This window comes from Protopterus annectens, chromosome 8.part0 (assembly GCF_019279795.1).
Source record: "Protopterus annectens isolate FY-2018-M chromosome 8.part0, PAN1.0, whole genome shotgun sequence".
Taxonomy (NCBI): domain Eukaryota; kingdom Metazoa; phylum Chordata; order Ceratodontiformes; family Protopteridae; genus Protopterus; species Protopterus annectens.
Genome location: NC_056741.1, coordinates 509248912 through 509268476, shown reverse-complemented (window position 1 = coordinate 509268476; position 19565 = coordinate 509248912). Strand labels below are relative to the sequence as shown.

Below are 19565 nucleotides of genomic sequence, written 5' to 3'. Positions count from 1 at the left end.
TTATGGCTAGGCTTATTTAGGCCCTAGGGCCGATAGCCTAGTACCAACCTATGAACCTATGAAACTATACCTGTACCTCAAAACCCTTAATGCTACAGAAGAGGTTTATATTCCTAAACTGAGTATTTATGATGCTATGTGACTTGCTGATGTGCAGTATATTCATCACTTTTGGTCAGGAAATATGAGTCACAGGTCACTTCTTAACAGTCTGTAGGAAACTGAGAATAGTGACAGTGATTTGAGCCAATTCATGTAAAACGTATAGTTTAGGTCTAGTATCTTTTCAGTAAGATATCTCTGTGGGCATTACAGTTGTTTCATGTGTCTGGACAGATGTATGCCAAAGCTGGCATTGTATTCAGTGACTGGCTTAAGAAGGGATGACTTCCCTAAATCTAGACACAATCTCTTTTTTTATAAGCTATGCAATATAGAAGGCTTTCTTATGACAATGGACATGTTTTGGTTGAAACTTAGGTCACTGTCCACAAAGGTTCCCAAACTGCAAACAACTTGGTCACCTCTTAGGGATATATTGTCAATGTGGTAGATCTATGGGGTAGAGGACTTCCCAAAGGAAAGGATAATGAATTCTTTGGCATTTAGTTTCCGTCCATGAATCTGGCACCAGTTATATAATTAGGAAAAACCTTCCTACAGGAGAGGTACATCATTTGGGGGATTAAATGACTGCTCCTAGCTTGCAGCCTTCTGTAATCTTAGTCAACCAGAGCCCTTTAATAATACCCTTTACTTCAGAAAACTAGATGGCAAACAGAAAAGTTCCCATCACAGAACCCAGAGGGACTCCACTGGTGAATGGTCTCTTTGTGCAGGTAACTGCCTCTATTTTGATTTCCTGCACCCTATCTGTGAGCTAGCTTCCAATCTGGCAAGTGACGTGGGGGAGTTATTCCCAATTTATTTAGATTTTCTTCTATGCTTGAGTGGGGGGAGGGGTTATCAAAAGCTTTATCCAAGTCACGGTATAGGGTGTGCACCATTTTACTTTCATCCATTGCTTTGGCGACCTTTTCAAAAAAAATCCACTAGATTGGGTAAGTATGACCTGCCCTTTATGAATCCAGTCTAAGACACATCCAGTGTTTGGAGGTTCTCTTTGTCTTTATTAATTAGTTCCATAATAAGTCTTTAAATGGCTGTGTGTATGAGGCTGATCAGACTTATGGGTCTGCAATTGTCTGGGTCTGTGGAATGTCCTCCCTTGTATAGGGAAATGATTGTAGCTGTTCTTCTTTTACTTGGTATAAAATCTGTATGGAGGCTGAAGTTAAACACTGTTGTTAGGAAGACATGGCTAAATTGTTCTACTACATGCTATTTAATAAGCATCCAGAGGTATTGTCTGGACCGACTCATTGATGTAGTATTTTTAGCTTTTCATAGCACTTTTAGTACCTGGTCTTATGTGATATCTGGAGGCAAGCCAGTTTTACATATATCTTGAGGGAAATACAGAGGAGAATGAAGGGTAAAGTTGGCCTGAATTTATTGGCTAGTAAGTTTGCTTATGCAGTTGACTCCACTTAAATACATAGCTTTGGGATCGAGGTTAGTTAATGCATTTAAGCAGACTATGCTTATAAGCGAAGTTACTATGAGTTACATGTATTAATGTTGGATACACAGTACAATCACATAAAGCACACACACACACACACACACACACACACACACACACACACACACACACACACACACACACACACACACATACACACACGCACACACACACAGAAACTTTATAGAAAAGTTACATTTTACAGCTGTTATGTGAGTAGGAAGTCTATCATTAACAGGTTTAATTACAGCTACTGTATGTATTACAGCTGCAGGAGAAAAAAACTCTTTGCAAACTGGTATGACATTTTCTAACTACCACAGGCACCTCTCAACCTCTTAGAGCAAGAAATATTTACAAAGCAATAAATAAAAGTGGGGCAAAGGCCCAAAAATAGGAACAAATTTTAAATATTGCTCTTACAGGCTTAGAAAGTTGATAGAATAACTGGTTTTGCATCAGCGTGAATTTTCTGAAGGGTATGACATCTGAAACTCAAATGTCTGTCATTATTTTCTGTCAATCTTTAGTGATTTGTCATTAATCTGACAGAAAACCACAATTTTATGAAAACTGGAGCAAAAATCTGACATTGTGCAAAAATTTGTACAGTTGAGAGCTATGCACAGACTTCAATACCACTTATTCATGCTAAATGGGGGATTAAATGACAGCTCCTAGTTTGCATCCTTCTGGAATCTTAGTCAGTCATAGCCATCCCCTCTCACGTCCTAGAGGGCCCATCTCTATACTGGAAAAATGCAAAGTTCCTGTAATCACGGCTGCACAGGTAAAAAAGATACTCTCCAAAGCCAAGAACACAGCATCCATGGGACCCGACAATATCCCAGGCTGCATTCTACATGAACTACAGAATGAACTGGCACCCCACCTAAGTACCATGTTCAATCATAGCCTCACCTCAGGCTTTGTGCCCACTGAATGGTGCACCGTGATGGTTATCCCACTCCACAAAGGGGGAGCCATGACGGACCCTGGGAACTACTGCCCCATTAGCCTGACAAGCCTGGTCTGCAAGGCCATGGAACGTATCATCATGGAACTCATAAACAAAGACATTGGTAATCTCCAAACTCTGGACCCCACTCAGTTCAGGTTGGTAAAAGGCAGATCATGTCTCCTAAACCTGATAGACTTCTTTGAAACAGTCACCAAAGCCATAGATGAGGGTAAAGTGGTTCACACAGCCTATCTAGATGTCGCCAAGGCTTTTGATAACATCCCCCACTCTGGAATTATAGATAAACTCACTAAACTAGGTATAAATCCCTATGTCACAAGATGGGTTGCCAAATGGCTCATGGACAGAACTCACACTGTGAAAATAGCAGACTCCAAATCCGACTAAAGACCAGTGACAAGTGGAGTACCACAGGGTTCAGTCCTGGGTCCTCTCCTGTTTGGTATCTACTTCTATGAAGTACAGGCTAACACAGAAAGTCTTTGGCTAATGAAGTCTGCAGATGATTGCAAAGTGGGAGCCATAATCGAAACTCCTAATGATGTGGGCATCCAACAAAAGGGCCTCACTGAGAAAGATGGCTGGTGTCAAAGCCATGGCCTGAAGCTCAATGCCAAAAAGTGCATTGTCATCCCCTTTGGTAAAAACGCTGTACTCATGAACTACCACATAGGTGGTAGTCTACTTAACACCGAAAGTGTGATAACAGACCTTGGACACAGGTGGACAGTAGTCTCTCCTTTGATAATTATATAACCACAGTGATCAGGAAATCCTTCTACATGGCACACCTCATCACAAAAGGTTTCTCATCCAAAAAAAAAAAAAGAGGTCATTGTTCCCCTCTACTCAAAACTCATTAGACCCATTATAGAGTACAGCACCCCTTTTGGTATGTACCTCACAAGACATCTACAACAACTGGAGAGGCCACAGAAATAGCTCACAAAGAGGATTACTGGCCTCAAACAGATGCCCTACGCAGACCATCTCAAAAAACTCCAGTTTTTCTCCATCGCATATCGCTTACTCAGAGGCGATCTCTGCCTAACATACAAAGCTATGTCAAACCCAGAGCTGTTGGACATGCTCCACTTAAAGAATTCCCAATCCCTCCGAACTACACACTGTAGGTACCTAAATCTTGTCACCACAATAAACAGAACATGCTGGAGGGATAGATTCCTGTCCCAGAGACTTCCCATACTTTGGAACAGACTACCTATCTATGTCAAACAGAGCTCCTCATTAGCACTCTTCAAGAAAAATCTTGATGATTAGATGGGAAATAGGAAATTCACCCCATGGATCACGTCTGTGGCTCTGCTTGACAGGGACACAGGAAATTATTTTTCTTGGGTGGCGAAAGCCAGAGAACCTTTTTGGCTTGGCTTATATAGGCCCTAGGGCCAATAGCCTAGTACCTACCTATGAACCTATGAAACTAAATAAGGGATGTGGTGTTTGTTGGCAGGAACTGAAGTTTTACATCCGTCAACTTTACATTATCAGTATGCGCAGTACAGTTGTTGAACAGCAACAAGATTTTCCTCCTTTTACTTCTTATTGAGCTATCAGTTTTCAGAAGCCATTGTTTCCAAATTACACCAGTCATCCAGGAGTTCTTGTTCACATTGTAAGTGACTGGTAATTTCGTTATGTTCTTGAAACGCCTTGGGTTTTTGCTTCTCCCAATCACAAGAGGTTCAAACTTCTCACTGCCATCCATATTACAAGCTAAAAGTAAGGTCATTCGATCTTTCACAACCTTTGATTCAGCAGCCTCAACACTTTGAAATGTCATTGTACCATTCACTATAACCCTGTTTCATCAGCACTGAAAATGTCCCATGGATTGTACTCCTTCATGATGCCTGAAAAAACATCTGCCACCCATCACTCAGCTCCAAAATCAACTGCATCTTGTTTTTCACCATGCTGTTTTTTAACATAATGTTGTGGCATCCCTTCCATCTCTTTAACCTACCAGATGTAGGTTTGAAATCCTCAGCCCCTGTGCTTTTGGCTAGTTGTTGGCCTTTTTCATTAACAATGGGCCACTAATGGGAATTTTTTTTTGACTTCTGGTTTGTGCAAAGCAGCACAACAGGGCATCCTCAACATCTTCAGCTTTACCCAACCTTTTGCTTTTGCAATTATTGTTATTTGTTTGCCACTCTTTAATAATTTCTTCTTCGTTTTTCAGAATTCTTGAAATTACACTTTGATGCATGCCTAATAATGTTGCAATAGACGTCTGACTTTCTTGATTATCAAGTCTTTTAATAATGTCGACTCGCTCAGCTAAAGTAATAGTCTTTTTAAGAAGTTTCTTTGACATTCTTGTATCCTTAGATAACTTACTTGTTAAGCAAATGCATACAGTATCCATTAGATAACTGAGAGACTTCCTGCTCGTGTAATGATCACATAATGACACAGTACATACACGTAAATACCCCATGGTTACAGCACACAGCCACTCTGGCCTATGCAGTTATGTGGAGTAAATGAAATGGCCGTGAGTTACTCAGGATTTGAGGCAGCTATGCATCAAAACAGTGACAGCTGGTGACTTCAAATCAAAGGGGGGCTGCAGGAGACAAGTGAATGGGTGGGGCCAGTGGGAAGGGGTGTGGCCAACTAGAAAGGGGAGGAGCTATGCTCAAAACCACAAAAACTAGAACTTATATGCTGCCCTGGCTGCCAAACCTTCATTATGAGAGTCCAATCAAGACAAAATGAAATATAGAAGAAAAAAAATATTTCAGTGCATTGGCTGCATGATAGCCTACTTAATATCTAAATGGAAACAAAAAGGTTGTGAGGCATGAAAAATAAATTACTTTTTAAATACATTACTGGAATGCCAGTCAAAATCAAGTATAAGAAAAACAAGCAGCATTCAACTCAAACCCCTTCTCCTTGTACTGCAGTTCTAATTATAATTTATATTCAGCTTAAAAGTACCAAGTAATATACTGAAAGTAGCAATCTCTCTTGTAAAAATGTTTCTTATCCAAAAAGACCTGCTGCCTGGCAACAACTATCTACTTGTTTCATGGGGAAAACATGATCAAAGTAAAAAATGAACAGCAAACAAGAAACAAGCTGAAGATAAATTGCTTAAAGGATTACTGCACAAGTTATGGACCACACATGACAGATTGGCATTCTGTTTAGTTTACGGGTAAAGCCTGCAAAGATGACTGCAAGTCTCCAGCAAAGGTAATGAGCTTCTTAATATACTGTAATCCTGTCCTTTATTATAAATGCTGTCATATGTATTTCAATACCCAAGGCTTATATGTTATCTAGTTATGCAAGTATTATCTGCATGGCAATAACAAAAAGGCTTTTGATGTTGGCAATTCTTTAACAGTATGCTTATTAAAGCTTACTTGCATCTTACAATCTCAGACAAGCTTACCTGATGGTCATGAAAGCATTGCTACTTAAACAAAGAGCAACAGGCACTTTCTGAATAATAAGAAGCATAAATCAACAGTATGAAAATATGACAGAAAACCAGAACATTGTGCAAAATCAAGCAAGGACAGATGAAAAGCCACTGTAGTACTTGTCTCTACCTTAGATGGGGGGATAGTCTGCACACTTACACTGCATAACTGCTCCTTGCCTTGCTTGGAGACATCCAGAATCACAACATGGGGGAGTGGGGTGCAACAAATATGTCACAATTTGAAATGTCTCTGGCTGACTGTGATGGCCCTGACACATTTGTCATACGTCTCAACTGCAGAGCAAGAAATCTGGACAAACCCATACATAGAAATGGGACAAAGACCCAAAAATAAGGAAAATTATTAAATACTGCTCTTATAAACTTTCTAATAGAATAGTAGGTCTTGCATTAGTATGAATTTTCTGAAGGGTATGAAATCTGAAACTCAAATGTCTGTCATTATTTTCTAACTTCACTCTAATGTTTTGCCACTAATTTGCCAGAAAACCACAATTTTATGAAAAATGGACCAAAAATATGATGCAAAAATATAAAATAGCCGCACAATACAGCTGGGAATCTGTCAAAGAAGGGACACTTTTTTAATATTAGTACTGTTAACTTGAGCAGCTGACAAAATAAATGAATCTACATGCATTTCTGAAATAAAAGTTATCTATAACTCTGATTATTACAGTTATTTATTAATTGTAAACCCTCCACGTTTTCTTCCAAAACTGCCATTTTGCAGAGGGATTATTAGAGGGAGAGCAACATTTTGAGCTGAAATTGGGGACAGTTGAGAGGCTTGGATATGCCTAATTCTATAAAGCAATTTATTTGCACATACCTCTCAACCTGTTAACGCAGGAAATCTGGACAAGCAGCATCCACCCCCTGTGGGAGTAGAACCCACAGCCTTCTGCATCAAAAGCAAGTACACTACCTGTTGTGTTATTAAAATGCAGGTGGGCTGAGCATAAGCAGCAGTAAAGTTCTCTTCCCCTGCAGCTCTCAGCTCCTTGTAAAATCTACTCGACACTCAACTGTATCTCTCAACTTTGCAGCACAAGAAATAAGGAAAAAGCCAAAATGTATTGGGGGCGGGCAAAAGCCCAAAAACAGAGGCACATTTTAAACATTGCTTGTATAATCTTGTAAAGTTGCTAGAATAAAATGCTGTGTTACCACCATACATTTCACTGCCAAGTCTTGAACCCCAGGACCCTGTGCAAAACAGTCAGAGCAACATACCACTGTGCCAAATCAGCTGTTCTGTGAAAGAGAAGAAGACTGAAATGTCATTGGTTACCATTTAGTGAATTCAGTTCTCACCATAGCTGTCAACCTCTTAGCAGAAAAAACAAGGACAAAGCCAATGATGTGGGAATACAGTCCCAAAAATAGGGACAAATTTCAAATATTCATCTTATAAACTTGCTAGAATAAAAGGTTTTGTGTTGCTATATACTTTCTGAAGAATATGATGTCTGAAATTCAAATGCCTGTCAATTTTATTTAATATTTGTTAACCAGGAAAGTCTGACTTGGAACAAAAGGCAATTTTCAGCAGAGGCTCAGGGAGAAATACTGCAGACACATGTCTTTGTAACATGGGAGGACACCAGAGCAAACCCACATAGGACATGCAGACTTCACACAGAAGGTACCCTAGCCAAGAATCAAACCAGAGAACGCTAGCTGTGAGGCAACAATGCTACCACTGCACCATCAATTATTTAAGGAATTAAAATTCAGAAACCACAGATTTTATGAGGAACAGAACAGAACAAAATATGTGGTAGAAAGTTTCACAAATAGTGGTGGGTAGGGAATTCAGGCTCTTGTTACCTGCACTTAAGGTACAAGGTTTGAGCCTGAGGTATTCTCTAACCAGCAGGTATTCTGAGTTCTCTAGCCACCAGTATAAATCAATTGGGGCATTACACACACACACACATACACACACACACACACACACACACACACACACACACACACACACTCACACACACACACGCACGCACAACCATCAATTTCAACAAATAGTATGACTGTGAATGTAGACTTCAGATGTTATATTGTGATCAGATGAAGGAAGAAATACATGTCTAACTGCCAAACAGCTCACTACTGTTAGAATATAGTATGTGACCCAATGCAACCAAATATTAGCTCAAGAATCAAGGTGAAAGCTATAAAATAATTGTAAACAAAATTGTCAAAATCAAGGACAGATATTGACTTTATACACTTAAAAGTTGCTAGAATAACAAACAGGCTTTGCATCATCATCATTTTTTTTCTAAAGGGTATTCAATCAGAAACAAAATATGTCTGTCAATATTCAGTAAAGCAATCCTTAATGATTTGTCAGAGCACCACAATTTTACAAGGAAACAGACCATCATATGAGAAAAAATCAAGGACAGTTGAGAGCTTCTATGCCCCCCTCCCAGCTACCACAACTATACATTTTAACTTCTTTGCTCAAGAATTCTGGCCAAAAAAAGCAATAATGAAGGGGCAAAGTCCCAAAATCAGAGATAATTTTAAATATAACTAATTAACAGAGCAAGAGGTTTTCCATCAACATACACTTTCTGAACATAAGTGGTATGAAAGTATAATAGCTGGCTTTATTTACTGTAATCTTCAAATTTACCTGAAAAAATGTGGAAAAAAACAGGACCATTCTACAAAGTCAAGGACAGTTGAGATCATCTGCACCCTGCATGCATGCATACATACAGTTAAAATGATTAGCCAGAGCAATACAGTTTTGCAACAAAACAGATTAAAATATGAGGCAAAATTGAAGCCAGTTGAGACATCCTATGCCTTTCCCCATCTCTCATCATCTTTGCTCAAGATTTCTGTACAAAGCCAACAACAAAAGAACAAAGACTCCAAGTCAGATACATTTTAAAACTATACCTTAATTCTTTTACAAATAACAGAAGTATTCCATGAAGACATACTTCCCAGACTGTAAGAAGTATAACTATAATGCCTGGATTTATTAACTGACAATAGCATTTAGTAATTCACCAGAAAAAAATCCAACTACTTTATGGGGACAGGCCTAATATGTAAGTAAATAAATGTGTTGCAAAATCAGCGACAGTTGAGAGACTGTCCCCATACATACATTTATACACACACACACACACACACACACACACACACACACACACACACACACACACACACACACTACAGTTCTCGGCTGACTGTAAACTGAACTGCAATACAATTCTTGGCCACCTGCGTTCTCTTAAATCCACAGCAGAGAGTGTACCTGCAAAGTTTCAGCTGTTTGTTTTCACTCTGCAATAATATAATCCACAGCAAAGGGTAATGTATGAGTAAAATTGCGTTGCGCTGGAGTACATTCACAGTTTCCTAGCTCTTGTTTGTTCCTTCCTGTTTGCATGAACGTTCCAAGACTGCTGACCTTGCAGTCTGATCCCCTTCCAGTCTATGCGGTTAGCATAGACTTCTGGTGCATCAGCAGTCTGCTGCCTTCTTCCTGAATCCGGACTGGTAAGGCAGCAGTCCGGATTCACTTTCTATGTGGAGGATAGGGGATTTGTAGGACTGTACCACTGTGGTTCACAGCTGGGGGAGGGGTGCAGTCTTGCAGTCTAATATCACGAGCCGCCACTGCATTAAAATGAAGTATACAGTTATCTTATATACTTTAATGCAGAATACACCACAAAACAATTCCATTAACTTACAATGGGACTGAACGGACTTTATGCATTTAACCAGATTATGCTTTTATCTGATATGTATTTAAGTGGAACTGACTGTATCGTTTCAGTGTAGATAACATTGTTCACATCCATCACAGCTCATTGTTGCATTGCACTTTTGTGATTATGAACATAACTAAAAAAGGCCATATGAATGTCTTTGGCCTGGGTATCTGTTTCATCCTCAAACTTGGCTTTAGTGGATTTTATTAGGCTGCTGAGTTGTTTATTTATTTCTGTGATGAGGGCTCTATCACTCTGGGAATAACTCTTCTTACTTTTGGTCAAACTTCTCTTCCTTTTATTATAAACTTGTTGATATTATGGTTCTACCATGTGGATTTGTTTCTGGGGTTTGCCTGCGCTTGTTTCTATACAGTACAGCTGCATTTGTGTAGCTGTTTACATGCTAATATAGTGTGGTGATGTACATTACACATGTTCAGTACAGATAACTGAGTTTAGTGGGGAACTATAGCTTGCAAATGTTTCACTTAGGAGTAGGCAGTTTGTCTTAGAGAAATTTCTATAAGCAACTTGGGTGGAAGGCTGGATCTCTGATTTCAATTGTATTTTGAAGGAGTTTTGGCATGACTGAAACATTTAACTCAAAGTAGGAAACAGGCTGACAGTGAAACTGAGCATCTTCATGGATTGCTAAGTCGAGAGACTGGGCAAGGAATTACTTTTTATAACCCATTTGCACGTTGAGCAAATGCTCATCAAAAATTTCCCATGAACTGTGAAAGCTGAAAAAAAAGAATTATTTCCATAAGAAAGTTACAGATTTTCACACATTTCTCATTTGCATCTCATTATTCCCTCATTTGCATAACATTTTGTAAATCATCTGCTAAATGTTTTGCTTTAGTACAGCTTGTGTCTCTGAATCATGTCTTTCTTCCACATGTAAATGACCTAAGCACACACCTACTGCTTTTAAGTATAATGACTGTGAATATCGCAGAAGAATCAGTAACCAACTCTTTGTGTGTACCTCCAACCCAAGGGCCTAGGGTTTGGCCCTGACAGTTGTTTGGTAGGGGTACCACACTTCCCTGACTGCTACTGTCCTCATTAACCTTTCTTCCCTGGGTGATGTGTGTGTCTGTCAGCATAGAAAAATGTGTTCATGGTCTAAGTAGGCAATGCTGTGGTCACATTCCCAATGTCCAATGCACACACTGTGACAGTTCATTCTTGCCATCATCCCTAGAGGTTGTAAATATTCCAACATCAGAGAGTGGGAATTCTACAGTGGTGGTGCTGGATGGAGAGTCACCTGTGAACATATGAAAGCAAAAAACAAGTGCGAAGGCAAACGTAGCAGTCCAAATACGCATTTAATCTTTAAGCGCTTTTTGTCAGCTAGTTCGCTGACTTCTTCAGAAACAATTAAGAATAATAACAACCATTCTTGTGTTTAAAACCTAAGCAATTAAGACATCATTATCACATGACCAATGAAACATCCCATTCATTCTTTTTAAAATGACAGTGACTAGTTTATTTCAGGAAATGGAAAAAGGAGGTGTAAATAAAATATTAATTAAATATATAAATAATAAAGTTCAGGCAAAAAACACAAATATTACATCTCACAAACGCTCGTGTTTTTCTAAGGTATAACCAAGCCATGCAGTTAAAGGCTTCAATAATTCAACCTGTTACATTAAATAGTCGTTAGGTTAGACTCATTGCAGTGGGCTGGCTAGTATAAATATATCACCTGAGTCACCTCTTAAGGCTGTTCAATTTGAGTACACTAGTAATAGAACAAGTGTCGTTAAGTCCAGGGTGGCTGTATGCATTTAACCTCACTTGCCAAACCAATTCTAATTCTTCAAGTTTGAGGGGTCTCGGTCTACCTCTACAGTCAAAGTTGACTTGGTCAATAGCAACAAAATTAAAGTTGTGATTGTTGTAACCAGAAATATGTTTACCTAAAGCGTTTTCAAATTTACATTTCTTTATTGCATATAAATGTTCGTACATTCTGTCCCTAAGTCTCCTTTCAGTTTTTCCTATGTAGAAGACCGGACAGAATGTCCATTTAGCTAAGTAGATAACGAAGGTGGAATTACAATTAAGTTTATGTTTCAATTTATAAGACCTGCCATTTATATGGAAACAGTTTGTTTCCTCCACGTATCTACAATAGTTACAATTCTGACACTTTAACATACCTGGATTACGTACTAAAGGTGTGTTATCACTTTCCAAACACACTTTGAGGTTCTTCCCTTTCCTAAAAACCACCTTTGGGCTATCACCTAACTTTTCAAAAATGAGGGGGTACATTTTAAACAATTTATTTATTTTTTTATTTATTTATTTTTATTTTACATTTGTTGACCGGGCTAGTCTAACTGGATATGTATCCGTTTTCAGTAGAGGCCCGGGGAGAAAAGCTCCAGTACAGGCAATAAAATAAATAATACATTGGCACAAATAAAGCATTGATATGAGTACACCATACAATGTAAAAAAAGAAAAGAAAATTCAATTTCACCATAGAAGAGATACTAAAAATAGGAGATATAGTTATACTATGTACTACTGTATTAGACTTATTAACAAGAAACTATAACACTACTACTAATATAAACTACTGTATTAACCTTATTAAAACAGAAACAATAAAACAAGATGAAGTAAAAAGGTTGTTGGCAAAGTATACATTCTCAGATACAAATCTCAAAACTATTGAAAGTGTTTGTGAGGAGCTCAGAAAAGTGGAGGAAAAATTAGGTAAGTGAGGACATGGTTTCAGTCGGGATTAGCACAAGGACAGAACCACTGTGCTTTAAGATGTTCTCTGATATGTTTTTTGAAATTCCCAATTTTTCTCTAAAATATTTACACAAACATTACTACCTTTACTGAAAGTGGTTATGAAGTTAGTGGTGTTTTTAATGTTAGTGTGGCTGACCTCCTGTCCTACAAGTTCAAAAGTACTTACACAATCAACCTCAGTCGTACTAACCAAATGTTGTAAAGTCAAGTTGTTTTTGACAGGTAGTAGAGGTCTATAAGTGTTGTCACTTCTCTTCTCTATTATTTCTTGTATTAAACTGTCTAAGAGTAGTTCAGGATAACCTCGATGTAGAAACATACTCTTAAGTAGTGCACACTCATCAAAAAAGTTGTCATCTAAACTGACCATCCTGGCTGCTCTTACCAGCTGGCCTTTGACGACAGACTTTTTTTGGTGAAAAGGGTGACTACTTGTGTAGTGAAGAAAAGTGTTAGCGTATGTCTTTTTCCTGAATGTCTTAGCAGTGAAACAATTCATAGTGTAGTTCTTACTCAAAAGTACATCAAGGTAAGCTATATTGTCCATTCCAAACATGGACGTGAATTGCAAAAAATTGGTAGTACTATTGAAGTATTGTACTACCAATTTACTCACGTCCTCGTTCCCATTAAACAAAATAAAAATGTCATCCAGGAATCTGATATAGAAAATAAATGTATTTAGGAACTTGTTGTTGTTGAAAATAAGCTCAGATTCCCAGTATGCCATAACCAGGTTGGCTATACTCCCTCCACAAGGTGACCCCATTGCCACCCCCACTTTCTGTAAAAAGAACTCATTCTGGAACATAAAGTAGTTGTTAGAAAGCACTAGGTCACTAAGTTCAGAGACAAGCTGGATTTCCCTATTGGTTGCGTTATGTTTCTTTAACAAGAGCGCCACCCATTCAAGTGCTATATCATGTGGTATACAGGTATACAAATCCCTCACATCTATTGTTAAAAAATTAAATTGGGAGTTAAACAATACAGATTTTATATTCTCAAGAAATGTCCAAGAGTCTTTACATATTTGCGACTCCTTGGCTATGTATTTCTGTAATATAGTATCCACAAGTTTTGCACAAGAATAGGTTGGTGACCCTCTGCTATCTACCAATGGTCTCAATGGAGTGTTCTCTATACACTTATGTATTTTCGGGATACCGAAAATACAAGGGTATCAGGGGAACGACGTTGTCAAATAATTGTATGTCTTCTCATCAATCCTACACTCAATATATAACTCCTCAATACAATCCTTTATAGACTTATATGCCGTATTGACTTCTTATCTTGAACTAGCAGCATATGCTTCAGATTTAAGTAACTCATCCATATGGGGCTGATAGTCCAATGTACTGAACACGACTAACCCTCCCCCTTATCTGGTTTACAGAAACAGAGGCTCTGTGATTTGAAAAACTGCAAATAGTCGTGCTCTAACTTATTGGTATTGAAGACATTATTTCATGTAGTGCCAATCATGTTGGCATATCTAATGTCTAGCTCACAACATTTCTCAAACAGCTCAAGTACTGGATGCAATGGTGGATTATAGGTACTAGGAATATGTAATGTGTCATGTTCCATAGTTGTCAAACCATTACCCATCGTTAAATTAAAATTAAGTTTCCTAGTGTATAGTTTAATGTCAAGAATGGTGTCCACAATGTTTAATGGTTTGGATGGTACAAATGTCAAACCTTTAGCCAAAAATTCTACCATGTCAGTGTCAAATTTAGTAGTACTGAAATTGTATAATTTAAAGTCCCCAGCCTTATTTAAAACAATTTCCACTTGTTGTGGTACTAATAAGTACTCAGTACTACCGATATTCTGTCTGTCGGAAGGTAGTGTATTCTGAATTTCAACAACACTCGGTACTTGATCAAACACAATGTCCACACTAGGAGGGACAACCACATGGGGACAGGCTAGTGATGTTAATTCTTGTTCTTTTGCCTGTTGTCTCTCCATTTTCCTCTTGGATGGGGTTGTTGGAAGTTCTTTGATTTGGGTCTGGCCCCCAAATAGGAGCCCTACCGAAAATCTTGGTTTTGGTTAGTTGAATTATAGTTGTGCTGGCCACTTCGTGACCTCTCACTCCAAGGGAGCGCCCTCAGCTCACCGACATTAGTCTCCAGTTCTAGTGGATGATGAGTTTCATTGTTTTCTAAATTATCACTAACAGGGATCCTTTCAGCAGGGGTGCGTCTATGTGTAGTAAGCCCATTCTGCTCATGGTTAGGTGAATTTGTTTGACTAGAGGAAAAAATACCTTTTCTCCATACCTGTTCTGGTGGAGGGTGGGGATAAGCTACACCTTGCTTATATGCATTACAATCTCTGTCAAGTTTTTTAAGTTTGTTTGATTGTAATTTCAGCATATATTCATCAATACTGGAGAAGACACGCCCATACTCAAATCTGTGCCTGCTGAACTCTAAATTAGACTGAATCAATTTGTCAAGTTTGATTACATACAAAGAAAGATCTTTCACCCATAATATATAATGTTTAACTATTATTTCAATAAGTTCCAGTCCATGGCGATCAAACAAACTAACTAGTTCAATAAGAAAAGCTGAACCGGCCTCCAAACTGGTAGGATATGGAGCACATCTTAAACCCTTCGGGACAATTCTCCGAGAAAGACATTCTCGGAAATACGAGATCTCAAGCTGAAGCTTCTTAAGCTTGACCAGGCAAGCATCAAATGTTTTTAATTTGTTACTGATGCTTTCAGAATCGCTGTTTTTATTTAATACATCACTAGTCCTACTATTGCCAACACCAGCTTCATTTGGGAAATGGAAAACATTTTTAAGCCATACAGAGAAAGGAGCATAGTCATTATAACCTTCACTTCCCTGAGGGCGGTAGGTGTCTTGTTGAGGCAGTGGTCGCTGTGTTGGATTACCAAGATTTAAACTGCCAAGTGATGAACTAACCAAATTCCCTGATGTAGCGTTGGCTATAGTAGAAACACGTAAGTAACTTCTGCTGTCAGAGTTAATGACAGTAGGCTAGTCCAAAACATTTGCATCATTGTCCAAACCTATATTATCAACTGGACTTCTTGTTGGTAAATTACGAGGGTTGGTACATTTTAAAGTTCTTCCTGATGGCAAAAAATTAGCTTTAGTACCAGTAGTGCTCGAGCGTCAGCTTGTGGAGCCCGCGATGGACAGTTAACACTACAGGGAACCTCATTGTCCAAAGAACTTGTCTGCTCAAGCCGGTTAACGCTAATATCTGGCAAGCGTGTTGAAGGCTCAGTTGCAGGCATAAAAACCTGTTGAAAATCGCGTTGCTCTGCATCCAATTTATCCAGTCTGGAGAATAAGCTGTCAATTTTATGATTAATAGAGTCCAAAAAACTGCCCATGACTGGGTTAACAATACTGTCCAATGAGTCTCCGGCAGTTGGATTTAATTTAAGAACCACAGGTGTATCTTGAAGTTCAAAATGACTTATGTTGCCGCGCTTAAAGATTAAGCGTGTATTTGGACTGCTACGTTTGCCTTTGCACTTGTGTTTTGTTTTTTTACTAGTTCCTTGCCTTGTTGTTTTGTAGTTAACATATGAAAGCACATTACCTTGCATGAGTGTGACCCAACAGCAAAAGTGGACATGAATTTATGTGCAGGAATGATAGTGTTTCAAAGGCAAACTATAGCATACCTTGTGCAGATGGTTGCACAGGTGGAATCCCTGATATTCTTGTATAATCCAAATCAGATAGCTTAAATATCTTGGCCAGTGAGTAAGGAGTCAGGAGGACTTATAGCTACTATTACAGATGAAGAGCTCTACATATCTGGGACATCTCTCGGAGATACTCTTAGTACCCGGCGAAGCTCTGCAGTAATATCCAGCACTACACTGTGAAACCACATGGAGGTGTAACTACCTCTGACAGAGGCTAGAAACTCCACTGTGTAAGAGGTGGCTTGATCTATGGTCCACCGCCTATCAACCTATCATCTTGTGCCAGGTGGACAGCTAGAATTTCAACAGCATGAGTAATATTATGGACCTGGCCACTGACACCATTAATGTCCACCACCAAATATTTCCAGGCATATTCTCAGTGGCCCATTCAGTAGCATCCTGTCCAAAGAGCCATCAGCCATGGAAGCAGAGGGTCAAGAGTAGCATCTCAATAGCTATCTCTGAAAGCATTCTTTGTGAAGACTTTACAGCAGACTCAGCAGTGTTTCTCTACATACTAAGGGTTTGTTTTTTGCTCTGAAAGTAGGAAAAAGAGTGGCATTACCCATTTTGTCGTAAGTGACCCAGAAGAACCCTTAAAACACAGCTCTCCCCTTTGTCTACAACAGACACTGAGATGTCTGACAGTCATTCTTATCTGTTAATATTATTAATCTAATGTCAGGCTCAAATCATTACTGTGCAAATGTCCATCATACTATGGCAGCCTTAACATTCTATCTTTGCAAAGTGACACGACTGTTTCCTTTCCTTGTTAAAAATACTTTTTTACCTGTGGTATATGTATAAGCTACACAAAGGGTAAGACAAAACCTTACAGTCACATTCCACAAATTAAAAAAAAAACAGAAATCATAGCTAAATTACCTTCATAAAATGGTGAACAAAAGAGCCAAACAGCAACCTGACAACAGTGATCTAAAATGATCAAAACCTACAAAAAATAACTTTTTAACAGGGGGGGGGGGGCATGCACCCACACACCACCTACTAAGTCATATATACACACACAATATACAAAATATGTTACTACAGAAATTGCACTCATGAGATCTTTCCAAGACAAAATATCTATCTATATATATATATATATATATATATATATATATATATATATATATATATTATTTTTTTTTTTCAACAAATGCTCAAAGCTCTTCTTAGCTGTAACATTTTAAGTTTTTTTTTTTTTTTTTAAATATGATCTGTGTACCACCATATCTGCTCCTATGACACTGAATTTGTGCATCTCAAATCCTGAAAAAGATTTACAAAATGACTGTGAGACAAGTCTTACAAATGGAATTGCACAAGGGAACAATGCAATTTTGACAGAGTTTCTTAAATGATAACCTGAAAATTTAATTTACAAATTTCATATTATTATAAACATATAATACTATAAAGTAAATAGCTAGTTCAAATGGACAGAGAAAGTAGTTTACATTAACATACACTACAAAACAAAATACCATATAAATTATCATAGATAATCAAAGCATAACATTCAGCCTGCAAAAAATATGTACAAATAAAGCATGTACATGCATGCCAGTAAAGCTATTCCCATGCCTAACCCTTACTCTAACCCTAACTTCTTCTTTCGGCTTTTCCTGGTTAGGGGTCGCCACAGTGGATCACCTGTTCATTCATGATTGGCAGTGGAGCTTTACAGTGTCGAGATGCCAGCCTGACACCCAACCTTCCACAGAAGGCACACACACACGCACTCACACCTAGGGCCAATTTAGAGTGTCCAATCCACATACAGCATGTCTTTGGGATGTGGGAGGAAACCGGAGCACCCAGAGGAAACCCACGCAACCACAGCGAGGACATGCAGACTCCACAAAGAAGGCACCCCAGCCAAGGATCGAACTGGAGAACCTCTTGCTGTGAGGTGACAATGCTAACCACTGCACCACCGTGGCTGCCCTTATTACTCTAACCTTACTCAAACCCTAACTCAGAAGCATAAATAAACTCCCTCCTCACACACCAACCCACTTACATCTGTTTACGTTCTGAACTGTCTACATTATGAAATCCCGGTCAGATGAGCTGTCTGCATTCTTATATTTCATTCCCAATATCAGCAATACTGCACGTGTGTGTGTGTGTGTATGTGTGTGTGTGTGTGTGTGTGTGTGTGTGTGTGTGTGTCTGGGTGTGTGTGTGTGTGTGTGTGTGTGTGTGTGTGTGTGTGTGTGTGTGTGTGTGTGTCTGTGTGTGTGTGTGTGTGTGTGTGTGTGTGTGTGTGTGTGTGTGTGTGTGTGTGTGTGTGTGTGTGTGTGTGTGTGTGTGTGTGTGTGTGTGTGTGTGTGTCGGCGTGCACGCGTGCGTGTGTGCACGTCTGTACACACAGTTTACCTATTAATTGATTTATCTATCTATCTATCTATCTATCTATCTATCTATCTATCTATCTAGCTAGCTAACTTTTTGTCTGTCTATATAAATATGTGGGTGTACTTTGTTTGATAGAAAACACATTTCACTGAAAAAATTTCGTCGAAGCCTCATTTCAATGAAAATGAATTGCCTGAGCACAATTCACTGAAAGCACACTTCACTGAAAACACATTTGACTGATACTCATTTAGTCTAAACAGGTATATGCCCTGTTTCCAACTGTAGTTTGATCCTGGAGTTGTATATATATAGTTAGGGGGAGTGTGGGGGCACAGGTCCCCACATAGGGGTTTGGGTATATATTATTTTCTGGAATGAGTTATTAATTTGACTTGTAAGAATCTATGTCTATGGTTTACAACATTTAAAATAGGTGGGGGCTATGCCCCCCACACCCACCTTTACTATATATATATATATATCATCTATATCTATATATATATATATATATATATATATATATATATATATATATATATATATATATATATATATATATATATATGTATATACATACTAACTCCAGGATTGCACTACAGGTGGGAACAGGGCATATACCTGTTTAGACAAAATTAATTTCAGTGAAATGTGTTTTCTGTCAAAGTAGACCCAAATATGTATACATATGTATATATATATCTATATATATATATATATATATATATATATATATATATATATATATATATATATATATATATATATATATATATATATATATATATATATATATATATGGTTATCATGCATAACAGCAAATTGTCTGAACAGTGAATGATTTTTGTGGTTGGGAATAAAAGTGAACACTCAGAAACGCCAGCATT

General features: G+C 38.3%; 1 protein-coding gene across 1 annotated transcript in view; it reads right to left on the bottom strand.

Moving 5' to 3' along the window:
- Nucleotides 1–19565, bottom strand: part of LOC122808300 (melatonin receptor type 1C-like) — a 54721-nt gene that overhangs the window by 24527 nt on the left and 10629 nt on the right. The gene's annotated exons all lie outside the window — the stretch shown is intronic.